Source organism: Lepidothrix coronata, unplaced genomic scaffold, assembly GCF_001604755.1.
Source record: "Lepidothrix coronata isolate B3197 unplaced genomic scaffold, Lepidothrix_coronata-1.0 Scaffold2, whole genome shotgun sequence".
In the NCBI taxonomy this organism is placed as follows: Eukaryota; Metazoa; Chordata; class Aves; order Passeriformes; family Pipridae; genus Lepidothrix; species Lepidothrix coronata.
In genome coordinates, this window is record NW_016690182.1 from 9,646,353 (window position 1) to 9,668,721 (window position 22,369).

General features: G+C 40.2%; 1 protein-coding gene across 3 annotated transcripts in view; it reads right to left on the bottom strand.

Moving 5' to 3' along the window:
- The window catches only part of PCDH11X (protocadherin 11 X-linked), a 460,056-nt gene extending 456,215 nt beyond the window's left edge, over window positions 1-3,841 (bottom strand). For all 3 annotated transcript variants that reach the window (XM_017818430.1, XM_017818418.1, XM_017818439.1), the window contains exon 1: window positions 3,424-3,841. The gene's annotated coding sequence lies outside the window, so the exon portion shown is untranslated. The remainder of the gene's footprint in view (window positions 1-3,423) is intronic.
- Between the last annotated feature and the right edge of the window lie 18,528 nt (window positions 3,842-22,369).

A 22,369-nucleotide genomic window follows, 5' to 3' on the forward strand; every position in this document is an offset into this window, starting at 1 on the left:
GAATTTTTATGTAAATGGCAACATTTTCATTCAAACAATACTCATTTATTTCATCCAGTCCAAAACACTTGGAATATAGGAAGCTGTGTCTAGAACTTGCTACTTGGACATTGCTATTACATAGCATGTGCAACTGTATCCTTGAACCCAGGTGTATTTGTAATTCCAGTCTTTTCACTTCTAAACTGAAATATGCCAGAAGTCATCATACTTTGCACAGATGAAGCGACTACTTCAGAGACAGGTGATTGGAAAAGACTCTGTGATGCTTTAGAAGAGCTCTGTTTAAGTGTAAATAGACGGTTGATGGGAAGCAGGATTACCGGGATGGTTGCTCCCGGGTGGACTACCTGGCAAGTGTGCTTTAGCAGCACATCCCCCAAATGCTTTCAACACCTGCGTCAGACAATAAACACCATTCAAAAGTGAATGGTTCTCTTTGGCTCATTGAACGGAAAACTTCACCGGTTACAATGCAAGGTTTGGGGTTTGTTGTTCTTGTAACTTAAGCCTCAAAAGAACTGTCACCAGAACGTTAGTTCTGATGCAATGTGACACTGAACCATTAAACTGAGATCTGACTAATTTGGTGCTGTTCTCCTTTAAGAAAAGTCCCACTGCCCGCTTAACCATCAGAGGCTGTTTTAAAATCCAGGTAGAAACACTCACCTGGATCCACAAGGTGCTTTCCAAATTTGAAAGATTTGTGGTTGAGTTTTTTTCCCTTTTAATCTCTACGTTTTTCAGACAGGTGTTGTTTTCTACTAGCCTTTCTATAAATTCAACTTAACGGTGCCAAATGTTATTAGACTTCATTGTTTAGGATATATTTATTTTTTTACTATATGAATGCGTCCAACTTAAGCTTGGAGCCTGTCCTAAAACTAGCTGTTAAATTCCCAAGCAAATGATGTTTTAATGGAAAGGCTGACATACTCTTAACTATGGGAGCATGAATGGCTCCAGTATGAGATTACTCAAGTCCACGTAGAATACAAATGCAATACAGGACCACAGGTTCAGATCTTTGATCTCCTTTTTTACAGAGGCTGTGATGTATAAAGCCAATTCCACTGTGCAGACAGTACTACACTGAATATAAATTATCCTTTAACTATAGCAAGGCTCACATTTAAAGAAATGCTGCAAGGATGAACAATGCAGCCATGAAGCAGAGTTCTTCTGTAGCAAAAATACAGACCAAGATCTGCATGGATAACCATGGTTTCAAAAGACAAGATTTTTCCACAGCTGTTATTTGATAAAAAATAGAGTAAAATCTGGAGTATTGGATATACAGAAGTACAGTTAAAGCACACTGCTTGCTCTTTCTATTGAAAAAGTGAGCTAGGAATACTTCCTTTATTGCCCAGATTAACCATCATTCCCCTAAGAGGCATAAAAAAATTATTTTAAAATGCGGAAACCAACAGTCTCAACTGAATATGGCTTGAAATTTAAACACATCTTTTCCAGATATCTCTTTAGAGGAAGAACCTTCTGCCTACTGAGCTAACACTAAGCTCCCTGGAGTTTAGCCATGAATATTCTAAATCCATCTCTTACAATTCACGAAAAGTTATCTTTTGCCAAAATAAAATGCTTAACAGGAATTCAATGTGCTTACACTGCTTTTCGTCACTTTATTTAAAATAAAGTGTTTCTGTCTCAACTTTATGTCAAATATAAAGGAAGAGGGAGGTTGAGTTGTGGAAATATTACCTCAGATTTTATACACAAATGGGAAAACAAATTACTTCTGAGAACATCAGATATTTGGCTTTGGTTTATTCTATATAATTTTGAATTTAACCAGCTCTTTTGCAGTTACACATAGGTACTGTTGAGGATTCTTACAGGAATTTCTCTTGTGTTTACATCAGTTGTAACTTAGGTGCTTCTCAGACATGGTGTTTCCCCACTCCGTGATGTTGCTTTGTATGCCAACTTTGTTTGTGCGTGTGGGAATGTTAGTAAATAAATAAATAAATAAGTAACTTTGTTGCTTATCTTACCTCTTATGACCTGTGTTGCCTGGTAGACCAATGCTACTTCCACTGCAGACAAGCAAAAAGTTAAAATTTATCTTTCACTTAATCTTTTTGTTCTCTTTAGGCTTCCTTTCAGTAAGGCTTGAAGAAGGTACTCTTTGTGGCTCAGTTCTCTACCCCAGAATGCAACTGAGCACAAAACGAATGCAAGGGTGAGCTGATAGTATCTACTGTCCTCAGCTCTGCTTCGGTTCAATAAACTTGAACATCTTCTCCCCTCCTTTGCCAATTGAGATAAGCAGCAACAATTACTCAACATGTATTATCAACTCAAGCTCAAAAAGGCAGGATCAGCTGAGCCGACTCCATCTCTCCCAGTCTCACAATTTCCTTCAGTGTCCGAGAGGGGCAAATGGGTCCCCGTTTGCCCCTTGACATGCACCTCACAGCTACATCTTACAGGCAACTACACCCAGGTGGCAAAAGGAAAGTGAGATAAATCCTCTGCTTTCCACATCGCCTGCAAGGTTTCTGCTTATAGCCAGCAGGCTGTAAGCTCTGTGCCATGATGGCAAAAGTCACAGACGAGCCATCCTTCTCTTCCCCAAACGATCATATTCTCTCCTTGTCTGTCTGGGTTCTCCTCTCCCCTTGCCTTTCTGTGGTCTCCATAGCTGAAACCAAGAATTCATTGGGCATCACTGCAATGCCTCTACCCAATTCTAACTGTATCCAGAGCTTGAGTCAATTAAAATACATTTCAGCTTGATCTGGGTTTTATCCCATTCCAGTACTCCACATACACAGCAACTTTAAGCTTACAGACATCCCTTCATGGTTCAAGAAAATCCTTCAATCAAAGAACTTCATTTACAATCCAGCACAGTTTTTGCTTTCTCGGCTCTCACAGCAGCCTGGCATTTTGATGCAATCCTCATTTAATGCAATCTCCATTACAGGATTATGATCACATCAATAAAATGTTCCATATGTTTTTTTTCCCATCCCTCTCCCTCTCTCATTAATAGTAGGCACTATATCTGCAAAAAACAACAAATCACACAGGCTGATGGGATGCTCTAGGGAGGTAGCGGGGGTACACATTCAACAAAATGCAGCAGCCAATGCAAACTGCCCATCAGAGACTGAGACCGTGGATCTCCTCATTCCTGAGCTATGCGAGTTGCTCAGTGTCCGCGCCGCGAGCACAGATCCTCGCCGTGCTGTGTTATCAGACTAAAAATAAATACAGCTTTTGCAATCACTTGTGAGCTCCGTGTACTTTGCACAGGAGCAGACTTTCATCGGTTCCAGCCTATCCATACTGTTCTGGATGAACTGCTGATGCTCTGCTTCAAAGGGGGATGCTGGACAAAAGATATCATATAAAAGGCTACAAAAAATCCCTCGTTTCCCCAAGACCCCTTCTTACCTTCAGCGCCTTCTCTGCACAAGATGTGAATTTACATGGGCTCCTCAGCACATCATCAAGGCGTTTATAGTAGTGAAGGCTGCCCCACTGCATGGAAGTTAGACCGCTTTGCAACAGCAAATCCTCGATCCAAAGCACAAGCCGCTTCTTCCCATGCAGTGTGCCGAGCACGAATCACACACGACTTCCACATAGGGAATAAAATCGTAAAAGAAAGGGAGGGGGGAGAAATAAAGAAAAAAAAAAAGGTATCCTAACTTTTAGGCAACCTGAGTTTGTTTTATTTCTGTTGGGTTTAGTCAATTATCTCGCAGCAGCTGCGATAAGATGGAAAGGCAGAGGATGGAAACCCCGCAGAGGTCCGGCCGCGTAACCCAAGTTGCGCGGAGAGACCCCGAACTCGGAGCGGCTCCGCGGCGCAGCCCGGCAGCGCTTCCCGTCCCTTCCCTTCCCCGGCCGGGCGGCTGTGGGCGGCGGAGCGCCGGGTCCCCCCGCGGGGCAGCCGCCGGCGCTGGGCGCTCGCCCGGCCCCCGGCGGGGCTGGCCCGGTGCTGGCACGGCGGCCCTGGGCGCCCCTGGGGGCTCGGGCTGCGCTGCCGGCGGCGCCCGGAGCCCGCGCTGTCCCGGCGGCGGCGGCTCCGGCTCGGCTCTGCCGCGGCCGCCCGCGCCCCGCTCTGGCGCTGCCAGCCGGCCCTCCCCGCGGCTGACATCAGCGCCGGGAGGAGGAGCGACGCCGGGGACGCGAATAGCCGGGCCGAGGGGGGTTCCCCCGCCCGGTGCCGCCCTGCCCGCGCTCCTCTCGGAGAATCCCCCGAAAGCGGCGGCGTGCCCGCTCCGCCGCCTCGCCCGGGGGGCGGCCCCAGTCCCCGCCCGGCGCCCCCCGCCCCGCGGTGCTGCCCGGCGGGCGGGTCCCCTGCCCGGGGCCGGGGAGCGCCGGCACTCGGAGCGGGGCGGGAGCGAGGGCGCAGCGCTCGCAGCCCGGGGCTCCGGGCAGCCCAGCGCCGGCGGCGCGCCCCTGCCTCCCCCGGCCCGGGCTCCCCGGCTGCACCAGCGCCGCGGCGGCGGAGGAAGGGGCTGAAATGAGGGAACCCCCCCGGTCCTCGGACCGGCCCCGGCTGGGAGAGCGGCCGCCGCCCCCGGCCCCGCCACCCACCCGTTCCCAGCTCGGCAGCGCCGCGGGCGCTCCCTCCGATCTGCCCCGGCGGAGCCCGGGCTGGGAGCGGAGGAGCCGCCGGCGGAGCGGCCGCCGCGCTCAGGATCCGCGGGGCCGGGCGGGGGGAACTGCGCAGGGACGAGGGATGGGGATCGGGGCTCGGGGCCGGCGGCCGAGCGACGCCTTCCCCGCGGCGGGTGTTGGGTGCCCGGGGCGGGAGGGGCAGCGCGGGGCGGACGTTCCGGAGGGTTCTGTTTGGGGCCGGGGCTCGGCGGTGCGGGAGACACGGGCGGGGGGGTCGTGCCGCAACCGCGGGTGGGGACCTGCTGCCGAGGGAGCAGCGCCGGCTTTGAGTCGCCCCCGGGCCGCCTCCGGTCCCCGTCGGTCCGGGGTGTCCCGCAGCCGGACCCCGCTCACCCAGAGGGGCCGCGGGTCGGTGGGTCCACCCGGGGGGCGCTGCTCAGGGCGCTGTATCTGGGAGGAGGCGGGTGGTCGTGTCAGGGGGGCGAGAGCCCAGCCTTTGGCACGTCAGTTCATTCTGTGTGCAGGGATCAGTGGTGGCAGAGTGAGGTGGTCGTGATGGTGAGTTCAGCTTGCGTGAAAATACAGTGTAATTAATAGCTAATTTGTGGTGTTGATTTTAATAATTTGAGTATCTTGAATTATTTGCAGTATTCTGCCAGATGCCTGCAGTAGGCACTTCTCAGTGAACACAACAATTATTAGTAAATAATTGAGTATTTTTTCTGTACTTGGGTGATGAGACAGTTTTAAACTCTTCTGATGAAGAAAAGACATTGCACTTACCCTAACAGCACACATTTTTCATGTGTCCTCATTTAAAAATAGTATGAAAGTGTCCGTCTTTAAAAATAGTATGAAAATGTCTGAAAACCTTGTTTTACCTTCTCCACTCTGTAGCAAGATGTAGGTGATGCCTCACTTTTATCACTATATATAAATGCCAGAATTTCACTGAAATAAAGGTATATAAGTGAGAGGAGGAGCGAGTTTTAAAATCAGCTCCAAAAATCCCCAGTCATTCAGTGAATTGTCTTCATCTTACCTGTTAACTCATATATTCAATGAGATTCTTTGAATATGGACTTGGACTGAACAATTGCATGGCCATTAACCATGCTGAAATACTCCAGAACAGATGTAATGCCTTTTCTTCTAGGTCATATTTCCATATCGTATTTCAGTCTCTTGACTCTACCCATTGTATTTTACTATACTGGGTGCTAAATTCTATGAATTTAGTGAAGTTGTGACTTCATTATTTTTGTCTCACATACATACAGATGGCAGAGGTGCCTTGTTATGTACAAAGAGAACATTACCCACAAATTAGAGTTCGTGTCCTGGCTGCAGTGCAACACGCTGCTGAGAGTTACACCTACTGCTCAGGCAGACTTTTTATCAACATTTCTGAACATTTTGTAATAAAATGGGATATATATAAATGACAAAAAAATTAAAAATAAAAGCAGTGTGCAGCTATGTATGTTTGGTTTACATCACAATGGTGGCTTGCAGATGAGGACTGGCTGTCAATCCTGTTAATACCTATTTCATTGAGCTGTCAAAGTGAGTTTCTGAAATTCTGAAAATCAGGTCCATTACACACAACTGGATTTTACACCTAAGAAGAGGCAATTGGTGAAGGAATTACTGTGTCTCACTTGGACACTGTCATATTCTTGTCCTCCTTGCTTCAGAGTAGATTAAAATAAAGATTATTACTTCACAAAGAAATAAATGACCTACAGGATGGTTTGTCCTGTGCCAGAGCGATCAGCTGCAGTAGCATCAACCATTCCGGAAAGGAAAGCAAACAGCATGGCTGGGGGGGATGACCCATCCTGCTTTTCAAAGTGGTGTCTAAGGAAAAGCTACAATGGACCCAGCAGTTCAGCCTCAACTGTGTTTGAAATACACAGCCAGAAGTCAAATCTGGTGAAAATTGTTATTTAATTAAAAAAAAAAAAACAAACAAAAAAAAACAACAAACAAACCAAAAAGAGTTAGGAGTAGATGGCTTATTTAACCAATATTGGAGGGTAACCCTGGAAATGGACAAGAACCCTTCGCAAACCAGAACAACTACATCATGAAAATGAAGAATCAGAGTCAGATTAACTCTGTCCATGCAGAAAATGCATCACTTTGCTACGAACAAAAAACGTTTCTTTCTATCAGAAGGTATTGCTGCTACCCTTGATTCAGATCAAGGTCTAAATCCTGAAATTGTTTGTTACTCTGAGCACATGAAGAGGCCCCACCGGAACTATTCACATGTGAAAAGAGCTAGGACCAGAGCCAAAGTTTTGCATACTGTGAAGGTCAAGCTTGCTTCCTTTCTAAAACTTGCACTTAAAAGACAAACTCTCAGAAAGATGGTTTCTACAGAGCACCTTCAGCTTGTTCCTCAGGTTGCTGTAAAAGCACCATGGCTGATTTAGGGTGATCTGTGTCCAGCACGTCCCTGTGACTTTGGGGCTGGGTGCCTTGCAGGCAGCTGCTGCCTTGCAGAACAGGGTCTGTCCCTGCCTTCCCCTGATTGCAATTATTGTGGTTCTTCTTCCCATAGATGCCAGCTTGTTTATAAACTTCTCAAAATGTAAGGAGAAAAGTCTCATATTATACAACTCCTGGCGTTACAGTCATGGAAAAACCTGATAATAAAAATGCACTGCTTGTAGGACGAATTCACAGCATTTTTGCAAAGGTCACGTAAAATATATTGCTTGAGTAGCCTTGCTTTGGTCACCAGATAAGTCATTGAGAGGCCACTGTAGATGACAGCCACAAAGAAAGATTGCAATTCACTTTTATGTCTCTATGCAAGAAAATACGAGACACAAGCCTTCCTTTTTGGTACTGGGAATGGGGGGTGTGTGGAGGCTGGTGCAGGGAACAAAAAGGACCTACTTTCCCCAGCCTGACAGATAAGGTTGGAGGTCTTTCTCTGCTGAAGGCCTGACATAGTTCTGCTTTGTTTCTTTTTTCTTATCAGAACAACAGAAAAACTCATAAAACAGATTGCAACCACACTGTACCACATCTTTTGCTAGGGTTTTGCCTGGATCCTATATATTTTCTCCATATATTTATGTGAACAATAGTCTCTTTCTCTTACTTTTTCCTCATCCCCATTTAGTGGAAATGTAAAATAAATCCCACTTAGGTTTTTTGAGCACTGTTTTTCTGCCTTGCAATAATGGAAATTCCCAAGTTTTATCTTTTCTATAAGCAAGGTTTATCTCCATTGCACGGTGTTCCATAGGTGCCAGATCCTGTTTCTGGCTTTGCTAATGAACACAAACAGCAGTCTCTGAGAGTCCCACCCTTTCCATTACTCTAGAATTACAGTGGCTGATCTTTTTTTATTATTATTATTATTATTTGTAGAAATATTATTTTTTGCCCAAGAAACTTGCGTAACTTCAGGTCAAATCACTATGTCAAGTAAAATATTAACTAGAAATGACAGATGTATTAAAATACCAACCCTACAGCCACAAATTGAGATGAATTGTCACATGCCTATATGGAACCTACTCGTTTAATTCCAAGACTGGTGACATTATACACCGATCGCTAATATGTAAGAAGTTTAGATTGCATTATTTTTAGAGGGTCCCAATTTCTAAATACATACATTTTTGAGGGAGAGCCAGGCACCAGTGGTGGTTATCATCTCACAGGGCTGCTGCTAAAACCATTAAAACGTGGAGCTTTGGAAGTCCGGTACCTGCCAGCGGGAGGTAGAACAAACTAATTTCATTATCAACTCAGCTGTCAAGTGACAATGTTTTCTAAATGCCATGAATTATGTATAAAACACATTAATTTTTAGAGGGCACATCGGGAGTTCAGGCACGCACACCCAAAGGGCACAGCTTTGGCAGGGGCTGGGCAAGACAAGACATCAGGTGGGGAGTTACTGCGCCGGCAGGAGCTGGTGGAGCCAGTTCCCTGCTCGAGTCAGGAGCAATGATATCCCTGACAATACAGGTGAGAGCTTAAAGTGACTTAAATGAGATAAAAATCACACGGAGTCTTTAAGCTGGGAATTAATGAAATACCTGTCCCGATAACAGGAACTTGAGTAATAAAAATCTGCAGGAACTGTTCATTTAAATACATTTTGTAAACGTAACAAGTTACACTGTGCTGTTCTCTGCATCTTTAAGAGTGTCTGGGGATTTATGTCTTGCAAAATAGAAACAAACTAAGAAAGCTGAAATATATTGTGTCTTTTGCTGTACTTTACAGCACAGCTTGTGTTTAAAAAGCAGTCTAGACATGCAAAAATGCTAGAATAAACAATATTTTTTTCATTATTTTAAATTAGCGTGTACTGGAAAGCTATAAATTTTAAAATGATGAACACTAAGAGGGTTGCATATCTATTCAAATATTCAAAACAAAAGATACTAAAAGGCTATTCTGTTACCTGATGTTATAAAAATAAATTTCCTTCCAAGTTAATGCAATTACTAGTGATTTCCTATAAAAGAAAAAATAAACCTTCAGGATATTTTACGGGGTACTTTACTTAGTAGTATGAAAAGTCACATCCTTTTTTTTTCTCTCCCTCCTTATTTTAGTGGCTTGTTTAACCCATTTTAACATATAAATATTATTAAATACCGTTTAATATTCATTATAGGCCTTCAAATATTGGTTGGTCTTGAATAAATATGTTTTTCTTTATTGTCCTTTCAGCTGAATTGTGTGTGCAATTAAAGAATAATCAGCTAGAGTCATGACTGAGATTTTGAATTTCTGACCACCAGTACAGAAAAAAGCTGTTTATTCTGGAGAACAATGACAGAAGTGATCATTCCAAGGTAGATTTTTCTCCTTGTGGCTGTGTAGGGCATTAACAAAGCAGGTGATACCTCCCCTGACAACACCTGTAGCTGGAGAACAACAGGAGTGCAGCAAGTCAGGTACAAGTCTGGGTCTTGAAAGACCCATCTTTCTTTTCCACCAGAGTTCTCCCTTCAATCTGGCTTTTGGCAAGTCACTTAATTCCTGTGCCTTTCAGATCCTTATTTAAGATGAAAGTTAATACTTCAGTAACAGAAATATGGGTCAGATTATGTTTTAATAAAATGCAGTTATTATTTGATACATTGTTTGATATACCTCAAATTTTTCACATTCAAAAATGTAATTGATTTAATGAGTGTGTTGCATGCCTAGATATAATTGTATTGTCTTGCTGAGAGAGCAAAGACCTGTTAAAATAAAGTGCTTTTAAGTCATCATCAGATGTAGATTTCTTACGCTTTCAAGTATATTGTATTTTGCAAAAGGGAAAAACATTACTCTTTAGTAACAGGATACTTTTTAGGCATCTTTTTTTGGCATCACCTTAATACTAATGGTATTGGTGGCCATACAATACCAAAGAGAGTTCAGTCTGATGTGTGATTTGCAGAAAATTATGTTCCCTGGCTTTTCATGCTTCATAATCCGAGAATCAAACCTGCTTATCAAACAAACAGAGGCTCTTGTGTCCATAGTCTCAAAATCCTTTGACCCTAACTTTGAAGCATTTGCTCTCATGTAGAGAATGGAGGAATAGCTTTGTAAAACAGAGTTCCCAAGACAGAACACTAACCTGGACCCCATCAAGAACTTTGTTCGTGCAATGTAAGTCCAAGATAGTGCTGATAGCTGAACAAACATCTGCTGCAGGGGCACAATAATAGTGGAGAATGGGCATGGATGCTTCTAGCTGTGTAATGCTGCCAAGGGCTTAGTAATTCCCATTCCAGGGATTTCTGTATTTCAGTGGTGAGTGAAGTTGTTCATTTAAAAATGCTTGGGATTGTTTTGGAAGAAGGAGTTATGCAGAAATGCATGCCACTGGGATATGGATTCCTTTCCTTCATTTTAGATAACAAAATATTTAGTATTAAGTTTTTCACAGGATTACATAACATCCCAGACTTTCCTTCCACAACAGGGTCATGAAATAGTTTGTTGACAAGAACACTAAGGAATCAATACAGACTTACCTGGGGTTTGGGCTAAGATCATAGGGCATCATGCTCACTCAGTTCAATTTTCACTATTAGCTGTGGACTTTAGGTCTACTTCCTGAATTTTTTTTCTTGTCAATCAAAATCTGGAATTTCATGTGGGTGTTTTTTTCCTCAAAACTACACCTGTTAGGTGTAGTTGTTAATGCTTCACTGAACTACCCAGGAACATTAAACCGTGAGATACCTGCATGAAGAGAATAACAATTCAGCCCCCAAATCCTGATTGAATTGTAGCAAATCATTTCTCAATAGAAAATATAGCTATTTTGTAGGACATTTCTGTGATTAATGAACTAATGCATTATTTCTTTTTGGGTTTTTTTTTATTCCTTTTTGGGTTTTTTTTTAATACAGAAAAAATGGATATCATTTTCTATGGATAGAAGTTCTGGGCTTTCTTTAGGAGTTTGTGGCAAACTGGATGTTGGCCCTTGTTTGTAAAGAATCCTTTCCCAGCCTGGCCACTGATATGATATACAATTGTGGCACAGCATTTCTTTGTGGCAAAGGTTATCTCTATGTGGAACAAATAAAATATTTACCATTAGTTAAACTCATACTTTTAAAATGCTTTTGAAAATTGAACACATGTTGGTAAAATTTCTTCACATAGTGTGAAGATATCAGCGACTGATTGTAGGGTTAGAGAGTATTTGAACTGGAGAGAAGACTCCAAAATGTCAGTGAGAATGCAAATTACAGTTACATACCATGAAGTGGTTCTGTGTCGATCATCTTGTGACATTCTGCATCACAAACTGATGCAGGCAGTGATATACAAAGTGATGCAGGGAGTGCCTTAGAGGCAGTTTTGTGTTGGGGTTTCCCAATTATCCCAAGAGTGCTCAGCATTTTTTGAAAATTAAGTGCCTTCGGCAACATGAAGTTGGGAATTCACTGGTAGTGCTAAGTTTTACCGAATTAGCTTTTAATTCTAATGGCTTATCACAGCTCTCCATTAAACAGAAGAAAGGCTTCTTATATCAGAAAACACTTATTTGCTGCAGAACATCAATTTCCTAAAACAGTGCATGTTCTACAGTACCTTACCCCACTGCTTATAAAACCTGCTTAATTTTTCGAGAATTCAATTTCCATTATAAAAAAAAAACAACCAAAAAAAACCCAAACCAAAACAAAAAAAACCCACAAAACTTTAGACATGAAGGATTTGTCATGTGAGGAATTCGGGATGATTCCGTAGGGATGGCACCTGGAGCTGGCTGCGTTTCCCATAGCGGTGCCGCTAGAGGGAGCCCCAGGCAATGGTTCTCCCTCACGATCTCCAACAGCTTCGCAAAAAAAAAAAAAAAAAAAAAAATTCGAAAAAGGCTTTTTTATAACATTTAAAAGGAAAAAAAAATACACGATATTTTCCACCATTATAATTTAGTTTCACTACCTAGTTACTGATTATCTGTGGGACTGCTTCAAACCTCACAAGTCACCTATCACTGATCGTGATCTTGCTTCACAATCACAACAAACCAGGGAAACATCCCACGGAAGGCTTCAAATTAAAATAGTTCTCAATTAGTATTAAAAAGAACAAAAGCAATGCTGATTATGTACTGCAAAGAACTTTACAGCAAACAAGCAAAAGAAAAATAAAAGTTAAAAACATTTTAAAGTACATTGATCAATCAGTTTCGATAAAACCTTGATGCACCTTTGTCTAGTTCAGCATAGCCTGGGCCTCCTTTGCTTTTGGGTTGAAAATGTAGATTTCAATGCAGTAGAAGAAAATTAGTTTTATTCAAGTTTTATATAGCATTCTTGTTGCTAACAAAGGAAGAACATGCTTCTTGGAGAAAAAAAAAAAAAGTATTTACTGTCCTAGACCATTTCCATGTTGAAACCAAGTTGTTAGCTCACATAATTTCTCAAAACTGAAGAATCTGAGAGGAAATCCAAAACAGATTAAACATTGTTCTTATCTTTACTCCTAGTAATATTGAAATATACTGAAACACACAGAACAAGTGTGACAGTTTACAAATAATGTATTTGAATTATAGTAAGACAATTGACAACAAAATATTGTTTGTTTTTCTTAACACATGGTTATTCTTTTTCATAACTAGTAGCTACCAATATAGCCTAAAGGTCTCAAATTTCCATTTATCCAGTGAAATTAGTGTGTACTCTGCTTCAGACTGTCATAATAGCTATAATTTAAAGAAACAAACAACTTTGTACTTAGTGGTGAGGCAGAGCTCGCTTCAAAATATGGCTACTTGTGTCTGTTATTTGAAAAGAACACGAGACAAAAAATATACAGGTGACATTTTCTTAAGTGGCTTAAATATACACTTTAAAAATAGGTGCAATTACTTGCACTACTCTGGCAGTTATGGCTGTGATCATGGTAATAAAAGCTGTAGTTGATCTGGTGCAAAGAGAATTTATGTAACATTTCACCCTTCTGAACTGTTAGAACTGGTTTTAAACTGATATTAATCAATGAATATTAGGTTTTGTCACTTTAACTATATCAGTATAAATTGCAAAACTTGGGCACAGAAGCACCCTAAATTTCATGAACTTCCTCTGAAAATGAACTAAAAAATGAAAGCAGGACTACAGAGGGCCAGGATAAATCATCAGTGTTGTTCTAAATTCTTTGGCAAAGAAATTAGAAATCAAGGGACTGGCTAAAAAGTATTAATCCCAAATATCATCCAAGTCCAATAAATCTTTATGTACTTAAAGTATACATTTCTAAAGAACATACTTCTGCGAACATTTTGTATTGCATGCTGCTAAGTTTTTTGCTAGTACTTTTAGTTGTGTGCTTTGGAAATATTTTCAAGTCATTTAAGAAAAAATAAGTTTTCAAGACCACAACTTTCAGGGTATTATCCCAAATTAGGTCATTAACATTTTTGAAGATATTTTGATTTTTCTGTACAGCATAAACTCAAGAAACAAAATACTCTTAGTGTTACACTGTGAAGATTGGTTAATCTAAGTACCCCAGGTATTTAGAATTTTATTTATGTTTATGTATTATGTTGGCTATATATTAATGAAGAAACATCATTTGATCCAATAATATCTAATAATATATATCCAGTTATATATATATATGCTATAATGGGTCATAATTCAAGAGGAAGAATAATTCAGTTGGCTGAAAAGGCATAAACAGGGCTCTATTTTCAGCCCAACAATGGATCTTGAGCACAACCCTGAAAAATTTCCTCTGCTTCAGTTCCAAAGTTTATCTGTATAAATAAAATTTTAAAATAATCCATAGATATTTATCATCATCTTCATTGCTGTTGTCATCACCATTATCAGTAACCTCAAATAAAGAACTCAGGGTAAGGGTTAGGGGTTATAGGGTTAGAATTTAGGTGTTTATGGGCTTAGGGGTCATTGGGTTACTGATTAGGGCACCTATCTTCTCCAGGTAGCTGAAATCTGTATCACTGTATTTATTCAGAGCACTCATATTTAAGTTACTTACCTTGTGCTGTCTTGAACACATATTTTGGATTTTTTCGCAGGAATAAATTTTTATATTTGTATTCTTTAATTTTGTAGAGAAGAGAGATACTGAACAAAAGTCACTGTCATGATTTTGAAAGATTTGTTTGTGTGCCTTGAATAAGTGAAAAGACGGGGTAAGGTGAACTAGAAAAGAGCTGCTGTTTCTTCACAGCAGCACCACAGGGTGACCAGAATTGCTGGAACTACATAAAGAGGGGACTCAGACTTGCTCAAAAGTTATTGAAGCTTAACAAGTTAATCCATCATCTGACCTAAGCAGGTGATCAAGTCAGTGCCCTCTGCAAGGGCCTGGAAAACTGCAGCAGCTTTGACTTGCTAACACACTCCCATCCTGGATTTAGGATGGTTAGACCACACAGACGGGAGTGGCCATGGATAAGCTGATATTGTACCTTAATGCATTACTTTTGTAGTCACTTGTGTGCCTGAACCCCTGCTTGTAGCCATACATTTCTGCTCATAAAATTCCCTGCGCACGCAAGACCAGCTTTTGCTTTTATCATTATTTCAATCGCTTTAGTGTAGATCCAATTACACAGGTATAAAATGTTTCTACTGGCATAGCCTGGCATCAGTACAACAGCAGTTAGAGAGATAACTCTAGGATTGGGATAGATGTGTGAATAACAACAGCTGATCAACAGGGACGCTGATAAAATTTAAATGAGATCAAGCCTAAATCTTATCCCACACTGATAATAGGAATGTCTGTTATGTGTCAGACTTACTGGACGTGAGAGCACAGTAAGACCAGAAGCTGATCTCGGTAAAACCTCCCTCAAGTTCTTGGGAGTTATCCTTTAATACAAGTAAAAGCTATCCAGGTTTCCAGCTCCAGTGTGGGCAGTTGTGTCCTAATGAAAACCCACACAGGCATGGCAGCAGTAAAAGCCAGATTGATGATTACCACTTGAGCATACACATTATGGCATTGTCTAACTTTATTTTAACTACACATCACCTTGTTTTACAATTCCCATAGTGTTCTGCAGTGTTTCAGCATGTAAAACAGAGAAATAGGCTGTAGATCTCTTTAGAGAATATTGTTTTCTTCTGACCACAGCCATGGGTCAGTATATAAAAAGGCAAAAGCAATTTATTGTGGTCTTTCTCCACTTCTGCTTCCATTTATTTGCTTGCAATATGTTGTAAATGAAAAGCAGAGGCTGTGATCTATGTTAGACCTGAACTGAAAATGTCTCACATTGCTCTATGAAGGCAAAAAGCTCAACCTCTAATCTGTACTGCCATGCAATTCAGGGCATATTCTAGCCATAGTTAAACAAAATGGTTTATCTGAGCTGAAAATAAAGTATCCGTTGCTGTTGATATGTCTGCCAAATTTAAAACATGATATAAACTAAATTTGACAGCATAAGCCACTCAAACAAGGCCTCAGGGATTCCAAAATGTGCCTTAATATTTATTTTTCATACTTGATTGCAGGTTATGCACAGGTAAGTGTAGTGCTACCCTGAGGGTTTTAAGTGTAACGTAGTCAACCATGATAATACCTTCAGTATCTCGGAAGACAGTTCTCACAATGACTAATGTGAAATGAAAGCAAAGCTGAGTGCTTTTCAGACCACTGCTAGGTTTCCTCTGGAGTTATTTGATATATTTCTGGATTTTTTTCAGTGTTTACCTACTAATAAGGCAAAAAAACAAGTGTCACCCCATTTGTGACACTCTGTGTTCCAGCGCTCAAAACCTCTCTAACATTAACTTGCTTTTATAACCCTGTAATACATGAGAGATTGCTGTTCTCCTCTCTATCCACTACTTCCTGCAGTACTTTGGACTGGTATTTACCAGTCATTTCCTCAAAAATGAATCACTAGCCACTGACACATGCATGTAGTAGTGACAAAAACAAATTAGCCAGAATTAGTCTTCTTCAGGCACTCACATCCATTTTAACATATCTCTTGGTGGTGATACAGGTAAGAACTAGCCATGCACATACTGTGTCCTCACAGACACTTCTCTTAGCCTTAATAATTTTAAAATAAAAATGCAATCTTGTACTGGATTTGAAGTTGTCTGTACATATTACTCAATCACATGCAAAAACAGAGCTGTGGCTCAGAAGAAAACTTCAGATCAGACTCACCAGCTGTGGTTGCTTTATGTTGTTCAACTGATACAAACAGATCTACATCTGGCTTAACAGGGAGCAAATTTCAAGCAGCTTTATGTTGTTAGAACAGCACAGGACACAAAAAAACCTGCTACTGAACTGAATTTTATCTCTGATAAAAGAAAAAAAAAAGTAAAGGGTAAAGTTAAGCTTAAGCTTGTTCCACAGCCTGCTGCTGGAAGTTATACTTGCAGAATGGGATCAACAGAAATGACCATGTTAAGTGAAGAAACACAGAACATAATGCTATATCTTGAATTTCTGCCCCTCTTTGAGGCTTATTGTCACCATGAGTTTTCCCCTTGCTTTGGCATTTATAGCACAGAAATCTCTCTGGAAATACACAGTTTGTGGAGCGAGAAGACTTACACAAGAAAGGAGCAGGGATGTCCTCTTGCCCTTTTGCTGTAAGCAGCTCTGTTGTCACAATGTATTCACAGGAGACCAGGTCTCTTTCTTCCCTGCTTGCTACTGGGTAGACTGGTCCCTTTTTTCTTCAGTCTTCTTCCATTGTCACTTCAACTTAAAATCTGGCTGCTACCAAACCAGTTCCTTCTGTCTCATTTGTTTTAACAGCCATGTTCGTAGGGGAAGCCAAGTTCTACCTGAAAATATGGGATAATAATTCTAATGATTGTTGTTCTGCTGTCTGCATTGTGGTTGTCTTCTTGGCTGTAAGAAGATGCTTTATCACAATTCAGTGTTAATTTTGGAGTTACTGTCTTGTGACAATGGGGAGCAGTTTGTTTCCCCTTATCCTTGTCACAGTTATGTCCATGGGTTAATTATTAAAGCATAAAAAATATAGATCTTAATCCATTGTAGTGTTTCAAGACTACTGTTGGATTCATTAGTGATGAAAAATCCAAAATTTTACTCTCGGTTTGCTTGCTTTTTAAATGTAGAATGCATGCATGTGTAAAGCAAGAATTAGTGTTGGAGGTTTCTGTGGATTATGAAGTTATTCACCTCAAGGGACTTTGGTGACATTGTACTAAACTGAAAAACAGAGCTAAAGTGGTTTGTTCTGTCACCAGGGCCCCTGAAATGTACTTAGAACCTTTCTCATAGTGTAGTGCTCACATTTTTAATTTATGTTGCACATGAAGAAAGTTAAAACCTTACTTCCCTCAGTTTTTCCTCCACTTCTTGTTTCTTTGTCATCTTGGAGACCAACTACCCTACTTTCTATTTTCTCAAAAGTATGTGAAACAAGATTTTTATATGCTGTAGCTACATTTTGAGTTTATGTTGTTTTGTAAACCAGTAGTGGTTTTAAACTGCACCTCTCTATAAATGAAGTTTATGATGTAGTTATTCAGAGTTTACAATTTCATTCTTCTCTTTCATTATTGTTAATGAGAACTTTGGTTCTCGCTCTTCCTTTGTCCATTAGCTTCAAGAACCATACAGTATTGGGCTCTTACAGAAGGGAAATGAGCTTCTTGTATTTCTTATTTTACCACTTTTTCAAACCTCAAATTGTTCTGGCTTATCTTTTTAATAATCTCCAACTTTAAAAATGCTTTTTTGTCTCAGCCTGTAATTTTGTTCTTCATGAGGAAGATGCCATTACCTTAACCCAACTTACCTTCATCTTGCAGATCACAGACTTCTCTCCATGCAGAGATCCCTGAAGCAGTGTGGCTTCATCACAGCAATTTGCAGATTAGCTCTGCCTTTCAAACTGAGCTAATACGATTATATTCAGCCACACTAACTTGATTATATTGCTTTTAGGCTTTATTCCTGTGCTTCTGCAAACTGCTGCCATTCTGGTGCACAGGCCTGCCTACCTGGTGACCACTGCACTTCTTAGGTTGTGAGAACTCCTTCACAACATTCCAGTGTTAAATTTATAGTGTTTTTTGACAGTGAGAATGCTCTGTTCCAGTACAAATCCTTTCCAGTTCCCTCCTCCCTGCCATCATGGCTCAATTCAGCCTTGCACTATTTCTGCTTTATGTTTTATTAAAGTTATTAAAGATGTTCTTTTGGCACTACGAGAGTGTCAATAAAATCCAGTCTGCCTCAGAGTGATGCCTCCAAGTGTTTCTCAGAGGTTTGCTAGTGAGTTGCAAACCTCAATTTGGAGTAAGGAATAGTGTTTCTTATTTCCTGTCCTAAGCAGCCAGTCCCTTACATATGCTGGCTGCATGCACCAGTGACAAATTCCCGCAAATAAATCTCATCATCAGGCACCCTTCTACTTTGTACCAAGCCCAAAATGCATTACTGCCCCGGCTATTTAAACATGGGAAAGTAAAAAGCATTTCAGAGAATTAATTTCCTCTCTTTCATGAGAGGGATATAATGCATTAACTGATTTGAAAACAGAGTGAGCTTCTTTTATAACATGGTCACTCTCTAGGCAGGCTTTCCACAGGGCACAGGAGCTGAAGTAAACAATCACTTACACAGAAGGAAGCTCTCTGGTGCCCTGCCAAGCTGATGTTTCCAGAGAAAGAAAAAAAAAAAAAATAAACCAAACCAACATTTCATTGCAAGTTGAAAAGAAAGTGTAAGCACTCTGTTTAGAAAGCTTTAAAGCATAATTGAAATTCAACATGCAGATTTCTGTGTTATTACAATGCTCTATGCACCAGCTCATTTGCTGAGCAGCCAGCATTTTAAACCACACACTGCAAGAACTTTGTGCTGGTACAATAACAATGTAGAAAAATTAGGATGACAGCACAAGTATGCTCAGCCCCATAAACATTCTTCAACTGAAACAGGAACTACAGTGCAGAGCTAGCCTATGTATTATGAGACTCGAATATTTCTGCTTCCGTGTACAGATGGAGCACAGATCACTAGTATGCTGACAAGCTGAACTCAAAACAAAGAGATAAGCTACATATGTACTGGCAGGTAAGCTCACTGATCTTTTTAACCCAGTGAACATCTGATGTGATGTGAGATTCACTAAATTGTAGATTGCAAATCAAGGTCAGATTGAAGGGTGACTTAGTATTTTGTTACATTCTCCCTGTTTCACTGACTGAAAGCAGTTGTGAATTCCAGACTACTTTTTGCTATTTTAATCTGATAGTAATTTGAAAATGTATTTGACTGAAGAATTAAGTGTATCTAAACTCAAACTGGCAAGAAGTGCCAGTTTGAAAAAAAGCAATTTTGAGCTTATTTTATACTTATTCCTGTACTACGACACTGCTGATGCTGCTGTGCACGAAGGGCAGTGTCTCTCCATGGAATCAGGGTACCATGTCCACTGCTAAGAGCGCCAGCAGGCTGAGCTGGCACGATAATATTCCAGTCTAACCCTTCGTTTTGCTGACTACGGGCACAGCAAAGGGTTGCATTGGTATGAGAATGTGTGTGACTGGAGCCTCCTCTTTGCTTTGGGAGATGGATGACGCTGGCAGAGCACTCCAAAGCCACAGAGCACAGCGGAATCTGGGTCATTGTGCAATGTGTTCGCTGTGCCAAATCATAACATTAGTGAAACCATCAGACCACTAACCTAAAAATGAGCTCCTGGTTGTTAAACGTGGATCTTAAATATACCATAGAGAACAACTTTTACTGACATTGTAAGGTAGCTTTAGTTTTGTTCTCAGAATAAGTCATATTAAATGAAAGTGTGTACAGAGGAACAGTGTGTGAAAAAGAGTATTTGCACACACGGATGTGTATTTACACTCATTGAGGTTTTTACCATTCATGGCATACTGCAGGATTCACTGGCACTAGTAGCACTCAATGAAATGCCTGTTCTCTGAATAAGTCTCCCATTTATCTACAAAACCTTTCTATTTTATCCAGTCTAAAGAACTACTTTTAAGTAGAAAATATAATCTATACATTGAGAACAGGAATACATTAGCTCTCTAATAAGGACGTGAAAGAAAATGTGGTGTTGGACTATAACTATATTTGCTTATAACCGTAGATCATTAGCAAGCCAGGCTGAGTGAAAATAAAAGATTCCCTGGCAACCCTCCCCCTCTCCAAAGCCTGCTCAAGCATTAAAAAACAACCGCCCTGCATACATATTCCAATGAACCACTGTGGGGCAGTAACAACAAAAACATTCCTCAGCAAAACGAGGGGCTTTGAACAGCCACTTCGCCTTTTTCTGGGCAAGGGATACAAATAAACAGTTCTTCGAAGAAAATCCGAACATTAAGATTTCCATTCAAATAAACAGTTCTTCGAAGAAAATCCGAACATTAAGATTTCCATTCTTATGTTGTAAAATGTTATTAGGCTTTTTGGGAAACATTTTTTAGCTGTGCTTAGCCTCAACTCCTCCCACAGAGATCTGGCATCCAGCTATTTTGAAGCTCTTACTCGATCTTAGAGCAATGAATGGAGGTTGTGTGTGAGATATCCAAGACTCTGTTTAAGACACTATCTGGATTTTCTGTGTGTGCATAAACTCTTTTCTACCTGAGGGCTAAGTAAATAAGTTCTTTTCAAGTGATTATTCTTTGTGCAGGAATTTTTCCTTGTAAAGTAGAGAAACCCCTGAAGATTAGGTATTTTTGTGCTGTCTTTTCTCCTCTCGGGGCAAAATCTTCAGTGAACAGAAGTTATTACAAAAACATTATCTTATATCTTAAGGGTAAAAGAATATATTTTGTTCAGTTTCAGGTGTAGCTGGGAACCAAAATTACTGAGCTGCTTTGTATCCAACAATTCACATCTAGAGGTTCAAAATTAGATCAATAATTTTGTCTTCCTTTCTTCTGTCTCAGCCATTCTGTAGTTTTAATAATACCAATGGAATATGAAGAAATTAACTGTTCTTTCTTTTTACATGGTACCAAAGGGGGAAAAAACAGGCTGTTTAAAGATCTCTAATTATATTTGAATTTTCTACAAATACAAAACTTCCTGTAACATCCATTCCAAATAGATATTGCCCTTTAGTGCTGCAGAAATTTGTACCAGATGAGTAATGTGTGCTGCAATATAGAATCTGTAAGAAGTCGAAGTATCATACTTCAATTGAAGTGTTAGAAAAAGAGGATCAAGACATACAGAGAGCTGAATTACAGCCATGGCTCTTCAGTTACACTTTGAAGATCATTTTCATTTCCATTTTGATCTTAAATCTTACTCATAAGTAATTAACATTTGGGGATGCATGACAGATGGTATGTACCACCTTGTCTTTTTGGGCAGTCTCTTCTTGTCTTGGCTTTTCAAGACATATTCCAGACCTAAAATAATTTTTTAGGGGGAAAAAATTAAAAAGAAAGAAAAAAAAAAGAGGTAAATGAACTTACTTTGGCTTGCAGATAGCAATGTGAAAAAGTTGAAAGTTTCTTCTACTATTTAAACATACTTCCAATTTTACTTTTATTTATTTTTTTAATTAAATATATTTGTCATATCTGTAGGTTTTCAGATTTAGAATACCTCTCCATTTTTAAAAACAATAAGGCTATAAATATAATGTAAGCAACACCAGGAGCCTTATTCAATGTAATTCTCTTCATATATCCCAGCTAATGAATCCTACAGCTGATCCTACTGATATTCCAGGATATGGAAGATGATGTCATTTCATCTGCAAACTGGAGATCCCTTACTGATGTTCCTTGGGCTTACAGCATTCAGGATTCTTATGTTTACCTTTACCTTCAGAGTTTGCTTTGCTTTGCTTTACTTTTTAATCAAATAGAAACATCATGAAAAATTAAGAAGGAAAAAGTATTTGGAAGTTTTATCAATTTAAAGATACCTCATGGACTAGGCAGCCAGTTGAATTTTCAATTCAAAAGACCTGTAAGTGCTCATTACTAAGCCTGCAAGGTGGCATTAAGTATCGTCTTCAAATTTAAGAATTTGCCATCAGTTCTTTAAGAGAATTGCAGTGAGATTTCTGTGTTTATTCTTAAAATGGAAAATGTACTTATGAAGATTTGATCCAGCAATTTTGCCTGACAGGAAAAGGTAAAAAAAAAAAAGAAAAGTTACTGTCTTAGATCTTACCAGGATCCTGCTATGGTTCTTTACTGCATTGAGATATCTTAGACTCTAGAAGTACATATTCCCCCATCCTTTTTGGGGAGGTTTTCTGTGATCCTGTTTGGATCAA